Source organism: Carcharodon carcharias, chromosome 19 (assembly GCF_017639515.1).
Source record: "Carcharodon carcharias isolate sCarCar2 chromosome 19, sCarCar2.pri, whole genome shotgun sequence".
Classification (NCBI taxonomy): domain Eukaryota; kingdom Metazoa; phylum Chordata; class Chondrichthyes; order Lamniformes; family Lamnidae; genus Carcharodon; species Carcharodon carcharias.
In genome coordinates this window covers 20109677-20128366 of record NC_054485.1, presented here as the reverse complement: position 1 = coordinate 20128366, position 18690 = coordinate 20109677, and the positions used below count along the sequence as shown (strand labels likewise).

Sequence of the window (18690 nt, the reverse complement as noted above, 5' to 3'; positions counted from 1 at the left end):
CTCACCTCATCTCCGTACCCCAACACGTCCCCACCCCCTCAACTCACCCCACCCCCAATTCCTTCATGTCATTCCCCCACCCCTCACCTCAACCCCCCCACTCTCGCATACTGCTACCCCCTATCCCCCCCACCCTACAACCCCCATAGAGACCCCACCCTCCCTCAGCATCCAATTAGCTCTAAAATGATTAAGGGACCTACCAGCTTTCGAACAGATCTTCAATCAAGAATGTTCTCAGTTGCTGCTTCTGAACTTGGGGGGCACTTTGTGGTTTTTTTGGCGGACTTTTCAAAAATCAGAACCACAAAGCTGCCGAAGGGCAGAAGCAGCAGTTCAGCCACTCACTGAAACTCAGCTGAAAAACTGTTGTTTTTAAAAATTGGAACACTCAGGGTGACGGTTCCGATTTTCTTTTTCCAAACTGTCTTTCAGGTGTGGCTCCTCACCCTGGGTGCCATTACAACGACAAGCCCGGGCCACTCCTAGGTCCCAATGTTTGGTGCCGCCTTCATCCACCTCTCCCAGGCCCTGGTGGAGCGAGGCAATGTTGCAGAGCTAGGTGAAAGTAGGTGGTGATGGAGCTGATATTCGGCTGAGAGATTGGCTCAAGCTTAAGTAGGAAACCAAGGTTGCAAAAGGTCTGGATCAGCCTCGCTCACAAAGCTAGCAGCCAGAGGGAACCTTCCTGAATTTGTTTAAACTTTCATGGTGATGTGTTACAGTTCACTCAGGGACTTTGAATTGCTGTGGCAACACACACCTTAACATGTATTTTATAGTCTGGAGCGATGGATGGTGATAATAGAGGCTCCAATTTTATTTCCACCACCTGCCATTGGCGTTTTGGAAGAATTTGCAGGTTGATACTCAACCTATTTGGCTGCATTGTGAATGCACATTCCTTGGCTATCAAGTCCTGGGGCAGGATTCAGACCCAGAGCTTCTGGCCCATATGTAGGGATGCTATCCACTGTGCCACAAGAACTCCCTTAAATTTTTGTAATGTGTGATGATTGGAGGAAATTTGTCCAAACCTACCCTTAATTATAGACGTCCTGATCCTGACGCCTCATTATAAGCCCCCTTCGTTCTCTAAAAGTAGTAACACTTCTTTCATCTTTTGTTGGATTTATGTTGGAAAACTGTGAGGAATTCTGTTGCTCAAAGGAAAAAAATGACTTCCAGAGGTGAAGTTTACAAAGGCAAACGGTGAGCTTATGGTTCTTGGGTAAGGAACAAGTCACGAAGAGGTGGATGCAGCACACAGGCAATGTCTGAAAGCCAGTTGTCAGAAACTGTTTAGGAAAGTGTTGCGAGAACATTGAAAAATCCACAGGCAGACTGCAATGTGACCACTCAATGAGATCACAACTCCGTATACTAAACTGTAAATGTGGTTTACTCCCCGTTCAAAGCTCATTCTGTTTCTGGTCCCTCTTTGCAAAGCATGTGTTTAAAATAATCGCGAAAGTATTTTGAAAACATTTTTTCAGGGCAGACTAATTGTGTGTGGCATCAAGAAGAGGCTGTTTGTTTCGGTGTCTGAATTAGAAAGTTAACAGTGTACCAAGACACCCTGAGAATTCCTCAGAAACATGGCACTGACTGAATAGTGAACACTTCCCTTGGCCTGTGGAAAGTTTCCAGTGAATAATGAATGCGCTGTTGGAAGCTCGTCATCAAGTTGGCGAGCAAGGTCACATCCTGTGACAGATTCAGGTTGCTTTACCCCCTTACCACCATGTTCAACGCACGTTCCACAAGAAGCAGTGCAATTTCTATATCAAAGACCTTGCATCTGTCTAGATATCCTGTCTTCAAAGCCTTGTTTCCTGTTGTCGTTTCTCTTCTAACATTTTAGGTGTCAGCTGTGGCTGAGTGATAGCATTCTCGCCTCTGAGTCAGAAGATTGTCGGTTGAAGATGCACTCCAGAGACAACAGCACAGAATCTAGGCTGACGCTATCAGTGCTGTACTGAGGAAGAACTCCACTGTTGTAGGGGCAGCACTGAGGGAGGGCTGCACTGTCAGAGGGGCAATACTGAGGGAGGGCTGCACTGTCAGAGGGGCAATACTGAGGGAGGGCTGCACTGTCAGAAGGGCAGTACTGAGGAAGGCTGCATTGTTGATGGGGCAGTACTGAGGGAGGGCTGCACTGTCAGAAGGACAGTTCTGAGAGAGGGCTGTACTGTCAGTGAGGCAGTACTGAGGGAGGGCTGCACTGTCAGAGGGACAGTACTGAGGAGGGCTGCATTGTCAGTGGGGCAGTGCTGAAGGAGGGCTGCACTGTCAGAGGAGCAGTACTGAGGGACGGCTGCACTGGTGGAGCTGCTGCCCCTTGGCTGAGAAGTTAACTTGATGGCACAATCCCTTGGCACCAATTGGAAGAGGGAAATTCTCTCCATCGTGCTGACCAATATTTATCCATGAGCCAACATCACTAAAGTGGCTATCTCGGCCCTGTGTTGGGATTTTGCTGTGTGCAGCTTGAATTTTCCCATGTTACAACAGAAATCATTTTCGAAAAAAATACTTCACTGGTTGTAAAACACATTGGGGCACAAGATGGGGAGGGAAGGGAAACTGCAATATCAGGACTGGGCTGATCTTGAAAGCTCCCTAGTCAGACCTGTGTCAGGTAAGAGGGTGAAGCCCTCCTGCTCTTCCTGATCATCAGCCGTTATCTGGACTAGACTGCACCTGCAGCCTGGGACTTATCGCTGAGGCCTTCATACATGAACAACGTCCAGAGAGCAGGATCCTCAGAGCACAGGACTACCCACCCCTCCCCCCTCCCCACCGCGTGGCTCACAGGTCCTCCACAGTACAAGTCTTTCAAAACCCCAACAGTGTGGGACCCCCCTTTCAGTGCGAGATCCCCCCGGACATGGAATCCCAACTGAGCATCACCCACCCTACCTATGGTTAAATTTAGATTGTGGCGCCAACAATGTAATCGAGCAACGGTTTTAAAAGTGAGGTGGACCCCAATCTGCCTTTCCCAGCAGCCATGTTGATGGACTGATTTGGATTTGCAAAAAGGAACTGGCTAGAAGATCGGGTTCCTCAATTCCAATATTTTAAACACTGGCCCCCCATCCCTCACAGTCTCTTGCACATCGGGAATGCAAGGTTAAAATCGAGGCCTCGTTCCCTGATTTATTTGTCCAGTAACATGTACCTCATGAGTGATCAGAGTATCAATTTATCAAGTTTAAGCACACATTCATGGATCAAAAAATGACCATGGCCTCATTAATTCTGACTTGCTGTAATGATCAATCATTGATCAATAAAACCGTAACGTTTCATTGCAAGTTAGACAAGATAGACACAGAAATTACAACCAATAACATAACACCCATGTAGACACTGCATCAAGACATTTATTGTTGTGAAAATTACGCCAAATGCTGACACAGTATATGAACATCAGTATAAGAATGTTGGTCTCCAATCAGGCGTCAATTCCACAATTTGCAGGGTTTCTTATTTACTTTAATTATTTTTCTCCCTTCTTAACAATAACACATATGTGGATTCCGTTCACTTAGCAGGCCAGAGTGAAAGGATTAGTGGATATCAAGGGCAGAGATAGGATGGGGGAGAGGGAGGAGGTGGGGGCAGGGCAGGGTTGGCAGGGGGGCCGGTGGGAGATGATCAGGCCCCAGTCAGTAATGAACAGGTAGAAGAGAGAGTATCAGGCCCCAGTCAGTAATGAAGCTTGAGAGTGGGTCAGAAGATGAATGTTGACTTTATGGAATGGTTTCCATGGTGACGGATGAGGGAGTTGAAGGGACTTTGGCCATCAAGTTACGAGAGAACTCTCTGCAGGCAGACTGGAAGAAGTGACAAAACCAGCAGTGTGGCAGTGGCCGAGGCAAATCCAGCAGCTCCATTTTTTGTTGGCATTGTTGCATTAAGCATTGGCGTTGCTTCCAATATGGAATCCTACAAATAAAGAAAGGAAAATGAGCAAAAGGAGAAACCGATTTCATCCTGGGAGTTTTGTCCTGAAAGTGAATTCAACTCAACTTTTCAATCACATTTCAGTAACAAGAGAGAAATATTTTCCTATATAAAAATAAAGAAAAAATATTGAAAGTACTGAGTGGGTCATCCAGCAGCTGTGGGCAGAGAAACAGAGTTCAAGTTTCAGGTCGATGACTTTTCCCCAGAACTCATGGGCCTGAAACATTAATTCTCTTTCTTGCTCCACAGATGCTGCCAGACCAGCATTTTCTGTTTTTATTTCAAATATCCAGCACCAACAATATATTGCTTTTGTTAAAATATTTCCAAATTAGCAATTTAAATCTTGTCCACAAAACAGCATTTCAAAAATAATCCATAGTATGTGAGGTGTTTTGGAATACCATTACATTTCCAACCCTTCAGGGTTGCCTTGTATTCTCCTGGTTTTGAAGATTAATCTCCAGCAGAAAAATCACATGGGCCATTCAAAAAATGCCACAGGGGTATTGTTCCATTTTCTTTGAATGCTTGTTTATAGGTTAAAATTAATATTGGAGATGTGAGTAAAAGCTCATTGACTGACAGCCAAGAAGCATCCAAGTAGTGAAGAGTTTCTTTGCTTTCCAATTGGCTGTGAGGTTGAGCCTTTCGGCCAGTGACAGGATTGGGGGCTATGGCATCACAAACATTGACATAGAAACATAGAAACTAGGAGCAAGAGTATAGGAGCAGGAGTAGGCCATTCGGCCCTTCAAGCCTGCTCCACCATTCATTATGATCATGGTTGATCATCCAACTCAATAGCCTGCTCCCACTTTCTCCCCATATCCTTTGATCCTTTTCACCCCAAGAGCTATATCTAACTCCTTCTTGGAAACATACAATGTTTTGGCCTCAGCTACTTTCTGTGGTAACGAATTCCACAGGCTCACTACTCTCTGGGTGAAGAAATTTCTCCTCATCACGGTCCTAAATGGTTTACCCTGTATCCTCAGACTGTGACCCCTGGTTCTGGACTCCCCCACCATCAGGAACATCCTTCCTGCATCTACTTTGCCTAGTCCTGTTAGAATTTTATAGGCTTCTATGAGATCCCCCCTCATTCTTCTGAACTCTAGCGAATATAATCCTAACCAACTTAATCTCTCCTCATATGTCAGTCCCGCCATCCCAGGAATCAGTTGGGTAAACCTTCGTTACACTCCCTCTATAGCAAGAACATCCTTCCTCAAATAAGGAGACCAAAACTGCACGCAATATTCTAGGTGTGGTCTCACCAAGGCCCTGTACAATTGCAGCAAGACATCCTTGTTCCTGTACTCGAATCCTCTGGCTATAAAGGCCAACATACCATTTGCCTTCTTTACCACCTACTGCACCTGCATGCTTATCTTCAGCGACTGTTGTACGAGGACACCCAGGTCTGGTTGCACATTCCCCTCTCTCAATTTATAGCCATTTAGATAATAATCTGCCTTCCTGTTTTTGCTACCAAAGTGGATAACCTCACATTTATCCACATTATACTGCATCTGCCATGCACTTGCCCATTCACTCAGCTTGTCCAAATCACACTGAAACATCTCTGCATCCTCCTCACAGCTCACCCTCCCACCCAGCTTTGTGTCATCTGCAAATGTGGAGATATTACATTTAGTTCCCTCATCTAAATCATTAATATGTATTGTAAATAGCTGTGGATAACATGTTGGATGAACAATGGCAAGGGCAAGAGGGCAGGGCAGGACACTAAGTGTTGGACAACCAATGGCCTAGGGGAGTTGGAGGCAAGAGGTCATGTGATGAAACATCCAGGAAAATGTCCAACCAGAGTTGGCAGCACAAGTCACAGTGCAAGGACTCCAATTGCCATTTCAAATGGAAACTGGTGAGAGGTTGCACCAGACACACTCTAGCCTGTTCCACAGATGACAGGGCCTAAGAGGCCCAGCAGAGGTCCCACTTCTGTGGGACCAAACTGTGGAGCAGAAATACCAAAGCTGGCAATCCCACTGTGCCTCTGCGTTTTGAGCAAGGGCAACATCATGGTCTCTTAAGTGTGCTGTTTATTACTCTGCTGCTGCTTCACACCCTAGGATAGGTTCCTTTCTCATGCAGGCATGAACTCAACCACAAGCCAAGACAGAGTTCTTTCAAAAAAAAATCTTCAGACATCCTTTCTGAAGAACATGGGCACTGTGTCACCCAAACCAGGGAATATCCAGTTCCATCTCATGGTCTGTGCTGAGGTTGTTAATCTCAGTCAGGTCAGTGACAGGAGGCATAGGCTCCCTGGCCTATAAAATGGAAATTCAGCTCTGATCTTGTGGCTACTAACCGCTGTCGGGTGCCCGAGAAAATGGGTCATGTGCCAAGCAGAGATAAGGGCGAGTAGAGGCTGAAATCCCTCATTTAATGGATGATCAAAGATTGCCTCCCCTTCTCCGCGATTAACAGCCCACTAAAAAAAATACTTAGAATTTACAGTGCAAGAAAATGCTATTCAAACCATGTTGAAGCTCTAGCTTATCTGCTACTGAAGTACTCATCCATACCTTTGTTAGTTCCAGACTCAACTATTCAAATGCTGTCCTAGCTGGGCCTCCCACTTTCCAGCATCCATAAACTTGAGCTCATCTAAAATCTGCTGCTGGCACCCATCGCTCCTGAGCTCACTGACCTCGATGCGAAAATTCCCATCCTGTGCTCAACTCTTTCTGCGGCCTTGCCCACCCGTATGGGTAAAATTTTTAGCTCAGTGGGCGTGTGCCTGACCCGCTCGAGCATGAAATGACACATGTTGACGTCAGGCAAGCGTCTCGATGTCAACGCACAAGTCGCGCGATATTTCGTTCGGCAGGCTGGCACCGGAGTTGGCAGCGCACCCACTGACAATTAAAAGGTTTGTTACGGCTTTTAAGTTATCGATTAAGCTGAATTTTTTGCTGCCCGTCCAACCTTACACTTCTTAGGAAACCTCATCCACGGGCTGGGATGAGGTTTCCTAAAGCAAATAAAAATAAAATAAAAATGTTAAAACTTGATTAATAACATGTCCCTGCTCATGTGACAGAGTCACATGAGGACACATGTTTCATTACATTTTTATTTTCTTTATCTTTTTTTTCATATCTCTTCCGCTCCCTGAGACAGCTCCGTGCCTCAGGGAGATTATGAAGTGCCCACTCATGTGCATGTGCCAAGTTCGCGCTTGCTCGGCTTGCGTTTCAGCCCCCACGCACACAGGGTGCGCTGAGCGCTGCCGCTCTTAATTGGCCCTGAAATCACGTTCTGGCCCCGATCGCAGGCGGACGGGCTGCTTCCTGAGCGCTCCGGCGCACCCCCGCTGAGCTTGCCCGACATGGGTGAAAATCTGCCCTATGTCTGACAGGGAGGAATGTTGGACAGTTTTATCCAGAATACAATCAGACACCAGGGGAAAACATATGTTCAGGAAAGGGAGGGTGCAACCATGAGGGAGACAGAGAACGAGGAAGTGGTACAGGTTGAGAAGGAGGTCCTGCAGGCCCTGATCCTGTCCAAAAGGTCCAATGTACTTGCTACATGTGAGGGCAAGAATAAAGATTTGAGTGTGGTCAGCCACAATGCAGACCAAGGCTCAATAGGCTGTCCAAAGGAGGGAGTGGGAAGAACAGAATAGAAATGTGGTAGTAATAGGGAACTCTATAATTAGGGGGATAGATAAAATGTTCTCTACAGCAATGAACAAGAATCCCAAAGCATGTATTGCCTACCCAGTGCCAGGTTAAGGGACATCTTAGAAAGGAATTTGGAAAAGGAAGGGGTAAATGCAGTTGGGAAAAAAAAAATCACAAAAGTAGGAACAAGGAGGACGTCCTGCTGAAAGATATCAAGAATTAAGCTCTAAATTCAAAAGCAGGACCTTGAGGTTAATAAGCTATGGATTATTGCCCAAGTCATTTGCAAATTGACACAGTAGCAGACAGATAAAGAGAATTAACACATGGTTAAAGGACTGGTGTGGGAAAGAGAAGTTCCTTTTCATGGGGCACTGTCACCAATTCTGGGACAGGAAGGGACTGTACTGATAGAATGCGATCCCCACCTGAACGGGGGTTGGGGGGCTGGAGGCAGGGACGGAGGGGGGTGAGGGCCACACCTCTAACTGACTCCCCTAAAGGTAACAAAATGCTGAAGAATATATAGGAAACAAGAGGATATCTGACTGGAATAATGCAGGGCTCATTGAGACAGGCCTCTCTATCAGGACCACATCCAGTTCTGGTCACCTACACACAAGCAAAGCATTTACTGTCAGTTGTGGCTCAATGTGTAAGACTCTCACCCTTGCAGTCAGAAAGTTGGGGGTTCAAATACATTGCAGGACAAAATCTAGGCTGACACTGTAGGCCATGTTTGCTTTCTCATGACCTTCTTTTGAATATGAGCAGGGAAGTTCTACAAGTTATTCAGAACTAGTATTCCAGAAACTCAAGGTAATGCTCTGGGGACCCGGGTATGAATCCCACCACAGCAGATGGTGAAATTTGAATTCAATAAAAATCTGGAGTTAAAAGTCTGATGATGGCCATGAAACCATTGCTGATTGTCGTAAAAAAAAAACTATCTGGTTCACAAATGCCCTTTAGGGAAGGAAATCTGCCATCCTTACCTGGTCTGGCCTACATGTGGCTATAGGCCCACAACAATGTGGTTGACTCTTAAATGCCCCCTGAACAAGGGCAATTAAGGATGGGCAATAAATGCTGGCCTGGCCAGTGATACCCACATCTCATGAACAAATAATAAAAAGTTTCCTGGTCAATGTGTAACCTTTAACCAACTAAAAATAATCAGTTGTGTACAGAGTATGTGTTTACTTGGGTTGCATGTGCAGATTTTTTGAGTTGTGTAGCAAGATCTCATTTAAACCTGGCAGAAATGCTGACATGTTTCCGTGGAGTTTTTCATTATGACTTAAAATGTGTTGCAGGAAGGTAAGTTTATGGGCAGGGAATGCTGGCCATCTGCCAAACTTTTAATAATAAATAGATAACGTTGAATCTTTCTCCTCAACCACAATTTTTCTGTTCCGTTTCTCCTGTCATTTGATCCATCTCAGGTTCTGCCCCCCATGGTTGCTGACAGCCCATCCAAGTAATTACTTAAACAACATGCACAGAGATAAAGGGCCTTCAACACTCAATCATCGTCTCACTTTACTGCTGTGCTACATTTCTCTTCTTCGTGTTGCTTGCAGTTTGAAAACATTGAATGTCTCAGAGCTGGAAGAAACGTTGGGCATGGCGGGGGCGGCAGGATTAATTTGCGCTGAAGTATTTTACTGCTCTCCTGGCCAGCCTCCCATCTTACACATTCCAACCTCCAGCTCACCCAAATTTGATGCCAATATTCTAACTCACACTAAACCCTTTTCACCCATCAGCCCGTGCTCACTGACATATACTGGCTCCTAGTCAATATCTTTATATTCAAATCCATCCATGGCCATGCCACTCCCCTATCATTGTAACTCCTCCAACAACCTCAGGAACTCAACATTCCTCCAATTTTGGCCACTTACGCATCTTCAATTTCTGTAGCCCTGCCATTGGCAGGCGTGCCTTCAGCTGCCTAGACCCCAACATCTGGAAGACTCTCCCTGAACCTCTCCACCTGTCTCTCCACCATTAAGCTGCTCCTTAAAAATCTACCTCTTTTAGCAAGCATTTGGTCACCTGTGCTAATATCTCCTTTTGATTTTAACACTCCAGTGAAGCACCTTTACAATGTTTGACTACATTAAATGAGCTATATAATGTTAGCCATGAACTCTGAACTTACAGCCTTCACTTGTGATACAGCTGCAAGACAGCAGGTGTGAAATAACGCTATTGCAGAGTTGGTGCACATCATGTAAGTGTTATGTGCACATGTAACAATTAACTGCAGCAATCTGCGCAAAACATGTGGTTGAGATTGTCTCACAGGCACACTCTGTACAAGTTGCACAGCCCTGAACTTTGCAGGATAATAATGTGACAGTGACTAACAATGGGGAAAGCAATGAGAGAGAGAAACATTTGAGTGTTTCTCTCACACCCTGCAGGTAACTTAAGAATAATGGAAGGTGAAGCTGAATAATCACAAGACAAAGAAAAGAATGAAAGGTTACACTGATAGGGTGAGATAAAATAGGATGGTATGAGGCTTGTCTGGAGCATAGATCTGATGAACCAAATGACCTGTTTCTATGCAATAAGTTCTATGTAATTCCGTATGCCTCATCCAATATGATGCTGTATTTAAAAATGTTTCTGAGGGAACACTTTGAATGGTCCCATGTTAAGTGGCACAAGTCAGAAGATCTTAAATCCTGTCCCCCATTTATGCTGAGTGAACTGATCTCAACTAGGTTAGGGAGGTGCTCCACTTGACTTCAGCCTCCGTGGTCAGGGAACAGGAGAAACAAACAGGAGAAACACAAGAATTATGTTCATAATTACATTTAGTTGAACGTCTCACTTCCCCAGTGTGTGATAACCTCCATGTTCAAAGGGTCTGTCTAGCATTGCAGCTGCAGGATGGACACCTCAAGGGAGAGGGCCTGAAGGTGTCATGGCTTTTGAACCAGATCCTAGTGAAAGTCCACACCATCAGGGGAGGAGGGGACCTGAACCCCAGTGAGAGTCACAACCTTCAGGATGGAAGGGGACCTGAACTCCAGTGGGAATCACTGAAAGTCATTTTCACCTACGCTATGGGGCCCTTGTGGGTATAAAAGAGAGAAAAAAAGATGAAGATAATGTTTTGTTAAATATTCGCCTGTGACCTCAATGATTGGGTACACAGTTGGGGAGGGGGTGAGGAATGGAGTGAACAAGACTACTCCAGATATTCAGCTCTCTTTGGTTGGGAGACAGGGTTGGGCAATGGGCCAAACTGCATTAAAAAGGAAAATTTCCTACAAATGTCACACAAAATTGTACTCATCACCGGCAGCATTTCTCACGCAGCTCCCCACTGAAACTTTCAGTACATTTTGGCTAAGAACTGCCAGTTCATTCCTGGTTCCTTGTTGGGGTCCCTTGTTCATGTGCATCTGTCTTACGTCCTGTATATAACAATAAGTGATTCATTGCTGGATTGTTACTACACAGCTTGCTTTGAGTCTCAGTTTTCAGGTTTGATGAAACACAGAATTAATATTCTGAGGCTCAGGGGAGTGTACATATCAATTATTGCCACGAGAAGCCCATAATCACCAGGAAGAAATTGGATCTGCAGTCGATCCACTCCCATTTTATATAAAACAGTCACAGAAGTAGCAGCCCAGTAGATAGCGAGAGCAGTGAGTCAAGCAAGGCTATTTACACCCATCTCCACTAGGTACAGTCTGCACATTTTGCCCTGTAGAGGGAACAGCCACATGGCAAGTCTGTCTGTGACTAGCAATATGTCAACAGTGGCACAATCACTGTCTCACCCTTCTGCCAAAAGTTTAACACCACAAGGGCCCACAATTCACAGCACAAGTATCAGATCAGCAGTAAGCTGGGAATCAAAATCCTGATTTCCTCATGATTAATTTATGTTGCATCAAGTATGAGTTCATATACACCCAATTATCTGGTCATTTATATCATTGTTGCTTGGGGGATCTCATTGTACACAAATTGACTGCTGCATTTGCCTACATTACAACAGTAGCCACGCTTCAAAAGTACTGCCTATCTCTGTAACTTCCTCCAGCCCCCCCAGGATCTCTGTGCTCCTCCAATTCTGCCCTCCTGCATATCCCTAATTTGCATCACTCCACCTTTGTCAGCCATCCCTTCAACTTTTCTTCAAAGAAGAGTCGTACAGACTCAAAACGTTAACTCTGTTTCTCTCTGCACAGAGGCTGCCAGATCTGCTGAGTCTTTCTAGGACTTTCAGTTTTTGGTCACCAGTGCTAATAACTGCTTATGTGGCACAGTATCAAATTTTGTTTGCTGACACTCCTGTGATGTGCCTTGGGCCATCTTACTCCATTAAAAGCGCTGTATAAATATAGATTGTTGTTGTTATATAGTTAGTAACAATGGGTAATTTTGGGTAAAGTCAAAGGCAATAAGAATCAGGACAGATGTAGAACAGGTGATTAATCCAATATTGCCCGTATATCCCAAAGTCAAAATTATCTCCAATGTACCCCCGAAATCTTTCTGTTTCAACAAAAAAAAACCTTCAAACAAATAGCAGAAAGAACGGTAGAACACCGAAGGCCCGTCACACCTGTGCCAGCTCTTTGAAAGAGCTATTCAATTAGTCCCACTCTCCTGCACTTTCCCCTTAACCCTGTAAATTTTTCCTTTTAAGTATTTAGTTAGTTCCTTTTTGAAAGTTACTATTCAATTTGCTTTCACTATCTTTCACATAGTTCCCATCAGTTCAGGAAACAAAAGCAATGGTTCATAGAATCAACTGGAATCACTGCCATTAAATGGAGAGATGATCAGGCATTTTGGCAAGTCAGAGGATAAGTGATCAAAGCACATGAGAACTAGGCTGGGCTTCATGAGTGGAACTGAAAGCATGTGTAAATTAGGAAGGGCTGATTGGAATTTCTCCATTTCCTTGCTGTGAGTGAAATGAGATTCTACCAGACAGGAAAGAGAGGCACAATGTAAAAGTAACTGGTGTTAATTGACTATTTAATTATATGTAGGTCATGAACTGGGGATTCACTTGTGCTCCTATATATATGAGTGGACTTCCAGGATTAGTGCGCACCGCGGGGGCTGGAGTCCATCATCAGCCACGAGAACAACATTTTAATCTGATTAGATACGTTTCTGTTAAGACTTTCCCTTTTGTTACAGTGCCCCTTTAGATGGCCATCACTTTAATTTACTTGTTAATTTGTTTACTTTATTCATTTGTCCATTTCATTCACTGTTATACCAAAAGAGTATATCGGGGCATAATGAAACTGTAGCTGTTGGGTTTGGACGTGCATATTTGTAATATGTGTCTCTATAAATAAAAGCTTATAAGTGTGTAAGGATTGGCTCTAGTTTTATCCTTCAGCGCCTGGCTTTCTGGATTAAAACAGCTGGGATGGGGTCGACCTCATCCTTGGCTTGAGGTGGAGTGTGTCCGACACTGGCCTTTAATGATCTATACTCGCTCATCCCAAGTAACATCCTAGCAAATCAACATTGCACCGGTTTCATTGGTTTTATATCCTTCCTGTTTGCCCAAAACTGTACCTTTAGAAAGGGTGTGGATAGGATTTCCTAGAATGGCACCAGGGATAAGAAAATTTAGTTATGCAGAGAAACTGGAAAAGATTGTCTTATTCTCCTTATAGCAGAACATAAGAAATAAGAGCAGTAATGGGGAATATGGCCCCTCGAACCTGCTCCACCAATCAATAAGATCATGGATGAATCCATTTTCCAACCTATCCCCGTATCACTTGATCTCCTTAAGTGTTTAAAAATCTATCAATTAACAAGAGATTTGATAGAGTTGTTCAAAATCATGCAGGTACCATGGGATTTAAGGTGATTAGCAAAAGAACCAGAGGAGAGATGGAAACTTGTTTTACGCAGAGAGCTGTGATCTGATGGACACTGTGTGAAAGGGTAGTGAAAGCAAATTGAATAGTAACTTTCAAAAAGGAACTGCATAAATACTTGAAGAGGAAGGTTTACAAGGTTAAGGGGAAAGAGCAGGCGAGTGGGACTAATTGAATAGCCCTTTCAAAGAGCTGGCACAGTGGTGTAATGGGCTAAAAGTCTCCTTCTGTGTTCTACGATTCTATATTTTATACGATGCTACATTACTGCTAGGAAAGTTAGAGAGAAATTCTGGTTATTTATAAATTTCTGTCTAGAGCTCAGAAGTTAGCAAGACTTTACTAGCTCTTTTCACCTTTTTAAAAAAATTGTCTTGCACCTGTGTGACCCCATAAAATGTGGCGCTTGGACCCGTGCTGAACAATGGGCACATTGGACAGAATTTTCCACCTCTTCATCACTGTTATGAAAGTAAAATAATTTTCATAATGTTATTGTGATTTATTGTAAAAGTGGGGTTTGCATAGTTTTCTGTATGTGTGTGTGTGTGTGTGTGTGTGTGGGATTTAACTGAATTGGGGACTGCTAATCTGGAGGGTGGGAAATATCAAAAGAAGTTAGGGAGAGAGGGATTTGAAATACTAAATACATAAACATGGCTGAAGTCTTAGAATGTAAGATGTGAAGGGAATTTGCATTTTTAGATAAATCAGGGCAGTTTGAATTTTAAAGACATAGCAGAACATTTACATCTAGCCAGAGAAGCTAGGCCAAGCAGTGTGTTTATTTTTTCCAAAGATTACTGACAATATTAGCCCCATGAAAAGTTTTATATTATGGGAAAGTACATTTTCAAAGGCAATGGGACAATGAAATTTACAAATTAAAAAGAGAGAAAACGTATATAAGGGAGAATGAAAGGCAATGTTGAGAGAGGCCCTATCTAGCCGAAGCTTGCGAAAAGCCTCCTGTCATATCTGCATGAGTCTGTTGCATCCAGCCCTTAAAGGTGATAATTGTGCGGGCCTATTCTTTCTAACTTTAAAGTTTGGTTTGGACTGTTGCCTTATAAGGGGGTATATTTGGGAGTCAGGTTAGGTAGGAATTTTAGCATTTACTATTGTTTTAAGTAACTGGAATCTTATGTATGAGTTTGATATATTTTCTTTTGTTAATAAATATTTTAATTTTTTTTTAAATCTCTAAAGGTCTCGATGATCTTATTACTTCTGAATTCAAAGCACACACCTCGAAATAAATACAAATTGCAAAACCGTTGTGATAGCGGGATCAAGTTTCCCTCATGGATTAAGGGGATAGTGCAGGGAGAGATCAAAGGCAGTGCAGGAGTCGTGGGGAATGTGGATAAGGTGGTAAGGATAGTGTGGGAGAGGAGGAACAGGAGAGAGGGCAAGGGAGAAGGTGGGAGAGAAGCTGGGAAGAGGGGATAAGGAAGAAAGAGGGCAGGGAAGGAAAGAGAGAGGGGAAGATGGTAGGGAGAATATGGAAACAGAGCTGGTGAGAGGATGGAGGAGAGGGTAGGAGAGGGCAAAGAGAAGGCAGCGGAGATACCATGGAAATTAGACAGTGGGTGGACAGGGAGAGGGCAGTACAGATATCGGGGAGAGGGCAAGGGGAGAGGGCAGTGGAGAGGACAAGGGGGAGGGTTGGGAAGATATCGAGGAGAGGGCAAGGGGACAGGTCAGTGGAAAAAGCAGCGGAGATGGTGGAGGAAGGGCAATGTGAGATGGCTGAGGAAGTGGAGCTAGGCTGCGGGTGAGAAGGATAGAGAGGGTGGACACAGTGCAGGTTCCTATTTTAAAAGCAAACTTTTATTTGAGTTGTGGAACTTGCACATTGTCATTTTTTAAAGCAAACAGCCTGTATATATCAGGCAGGATTGGGGAGTGTGAGGGGGACAAGAGTAATCTTGCAAACCCCCTCTCCTCCCCCCACTGCCCCATGCCTTTGGACGAGATTTTAACCCATTCAAAATCCATCCACTTGCACAAAGTTACATTCAAGCCCCATTAGTGAGATGCAAGTTATCAGGATGTTACTGAATTCCACTGTTACTTGAATGGAATGAGTTTGACATCCTGGTCTAAAGCCAAGGCATCGTGCAGCAAATCATTCATTCAGAGCTTTCCGAAACATCATATTCTCCTAATGTTGGCTGGCTTTATTTACTTTTCAGACCATGTTCCTAATTCAGCACAGTAAATCCAGTGAAAATGAGGTTAAAATTTAGACCCAGGCCCTTATTCCATCTTTCACACTCTGAACAAACCCCTGGGAACTGACTGGCATCTCAAGCAGAAAGAGTTCGGGGCAGGATCATGTGACTGACGAAGACGATTGACTGAACCAGCTCTAGATGATGGGGCAGGGAAAGAAGTGTTTGCTGTTTCAATGAAACTCATCTGTGCATTTCCTTTGCTGCCAGCTCAAACCAAAAATGCGTGAAACCGAGGGGAACACAGAAAGCAAGATGCAAACATTTGAGAAATAATAGATTTAAGATTAAGAAAGAATTAATCAAACCCCATCGCTCCCAAATGCCTGCAGTTTGCTAACAGTTTGAAGGCAGTTCTCTCCAATTGATTGCACAGATTTCAATTACATTTCAAACAATTGCAAGGGCGGGTCCCAGTGTTCAGCGGCCAGTGATCCCAATCCGCTATAAATCAGATAATCTGTTCCAAACCCAGAAATAAGTTTCTTTTTCAGAGCCTGGATTTATAGAGCGCTGTCAAACGCATTGTGCCAGACTAAGGACGTGGTCTGAAAAGTGAATAAGCCCCAGTCAATATCAGGAGAATTGAACAATTCAGAAATAGGTGGGAGGGAGAGTTTCAAACAGTGGATGGGTTAAGCTGTATATTCTGTAACTAAGAGGTCCTTTGTTTTAAAAAAAAACTCTCTCCTTTCAACAAGGCAACTTTTGGTAAACCTCACTGTTTATTAAATGAATATACCCAATTTAGATTTCCTCACACATTTCAAAACAATCTAATTGATTAGAGCAAGTTGCTAAGATACTCTCACTCAAGAGAAAAGAATGAGCAGAATTTTCCCATTCCCTGGTGGCAAGCTTGGAGGGATAATAGAGGGAAGCTGCATTGGGACAGCTTCCCTACACGTTCCCACCGCTGAGGAACTTTCCTGGGGGTGGGCTGGGAAGGCAAGAAAGGCCGCACCCATGGCCTAAACGATCCACCCAGAGGGGATCCCCCTCCAATATGAGGGGAAATGTACACTTCCGAGGGCATCTCCATGCTGAGTCCCTGGTCTGTCTCAACTGGGAAATTCTCTCCCAGGGAGGCTGCCAATGCTGTGTGATTGGGCCGGCAGCATTGGAAGCTGCCCTAAGGACAGTGAGTGCAGAGGCAACCAATTAGGAGGCAACCATCCACACCACACCACCCCCCCAACACCCCCCCAGAAGATCACTGAGCTGAGTGGGGGGGTCCCAGATCCAACAACACTCAAGAAGCTCAACACCATTCAGGACAAAGCAGCCCGCTTGATTGGCACCCCATCACCATCTTAAACCCCTTCCACCAGCGGTGAACAGTGGCAGCAGTGTGCACCATCTACAGGATGCACTGCAGCAACTCAGCAAAGCTCCTTTGACAGCACCTCCCAAACCCACAACCGATACCACCTAGAAGAAGAAGGGCAGCAGGTGCATGAAAACATCACCACCTGGAAATTCCCCTTCAAGCCAGACACCATCCTGACTTGGAACTATATTTTAGTTGCTTCAAAATCCTGGAACTCCCTTCCTAACAGCACTGTGGGTGTACCCACACCACATGGATCGCAGTGGTTCAGGGAGGCAGCTCACCACCACCTTCTCAAAATACAACTAGGGATGGGCAATAAATGCTGGCCTAGTCAGACACCCACTTCCCGTGAACGAATAAACAAATAAAAAATTATCCTTGATCTCCAGATCCTGAAGCCCATTGGAAAATCCAACCCTAACGTTCAGATATTTTACTATCTGATTTTTCTTTTGATGGGATTGTAGTCTGTCTCACAGTTTAATTCACTCCATCCACTACCACCCTTCTCCAAACACTGCAAGGACCTGGCAACAAGCTGGATAACCATATCACCTACTCTATTTCTATACCATCAAATTCTAAATCAGAACATTGACAACTGATGTCCTGAACGAAGTTAATTTCATGCAGACTCTGAATGTGTTAACAAATGCATTTCTGAAACAATATTGTTCGATGGGTTTTTAACAGTGGGTCTATACCTCTTGCCTGGTACTCACAAAAAGCATCATGCAGCAGACAAGGAGACAGATCAGGATTTTGTTCATTGTCATTGAGCCGGGTATCGTGGCGATTCAAGCTGCCGATCCAACCAAATGGTGGCCAAAAACTCCGACAGTGCCAAACCCTTCACTCCTAAGCTGAGCTCAGCGGAAACCAACCAAGTAACCTCAGAAGAAGTATATTGAGAGAAGTAATAGGTTTCTGGTAAATGCTGCACATGTGCAGAAAAAAAAATGCTTCCTGCACTAAACACATTAGTTACTGAATGTTCAATGAATTTCCATTGCCAGTCAGGTGTTTATATCAGAATCCAACTGATATGCATTGAAGGCAAAAACAAAGGATAGTTATTTTTATGCACTAACTAGTCTCCCGTGGCATTGCTATTAAATCAAGTGGCTGTTTTATAACAACACACATTTATATAGCACATTTCAAATAGTTTAACATTGCAAGGGGTTTCGCTGGAACTTAATAAGAAACAAAAACAGAAAATGCTGGAAAAACTCAGCAGGTCTAACAACATCTGTGAAGACAAAAACAAAAATACCTGGAAAAACTCAGCAGGTCTGGCAGCATCTGCGGAGAGGAACACAGTTAACGTTTTGAGTCCGAATGACCCTTCAGCAGAACTAAGTAAAAAAAGAAGAGAGGTGAAATATAAGCTGGTTTGAGGGGGGTGGGTGGTGGGACAAGGAGAGCTGGATAGAGGGCCAGTGATAGGTGGAGATAACCAAAAGATGTCACAGACAAAAGGACAAAGAGATGTTGAAGGTGGTGATATTATCTAAGGAATGTGCTAATTAAGGGTAGAAAGCAGGACAAGCAAGGTACAGATAGCCCTAGTGAGGGTGCACATTCTGTACCCA

The 18690-nt window shown here is 44.2% G+C and overlaps 1 long non-coding RNA gene across 1 annotated transcript; it reads right to left on the bottom strand.

The window, feature by feature from the left end:
* Positions 1 to 3371: 3371 nt before the first annotated feature.
* On the bottom strand, positions 3372 to 17996 carry LOC121291854. The gene is made up of 2 exons (XR_005946098.1): positions 17818 to 17996; positions 3372 to 3954 (listed from the first exon to the last, which is right to left on the bottom strand). It is a non-coding gene; the product is annotated as an uncharacterized LOC121291854 (long non-coding RNA).
* Between the last annotated feature and the right edge of the window lie 694 nt (positions 17997 to 18690).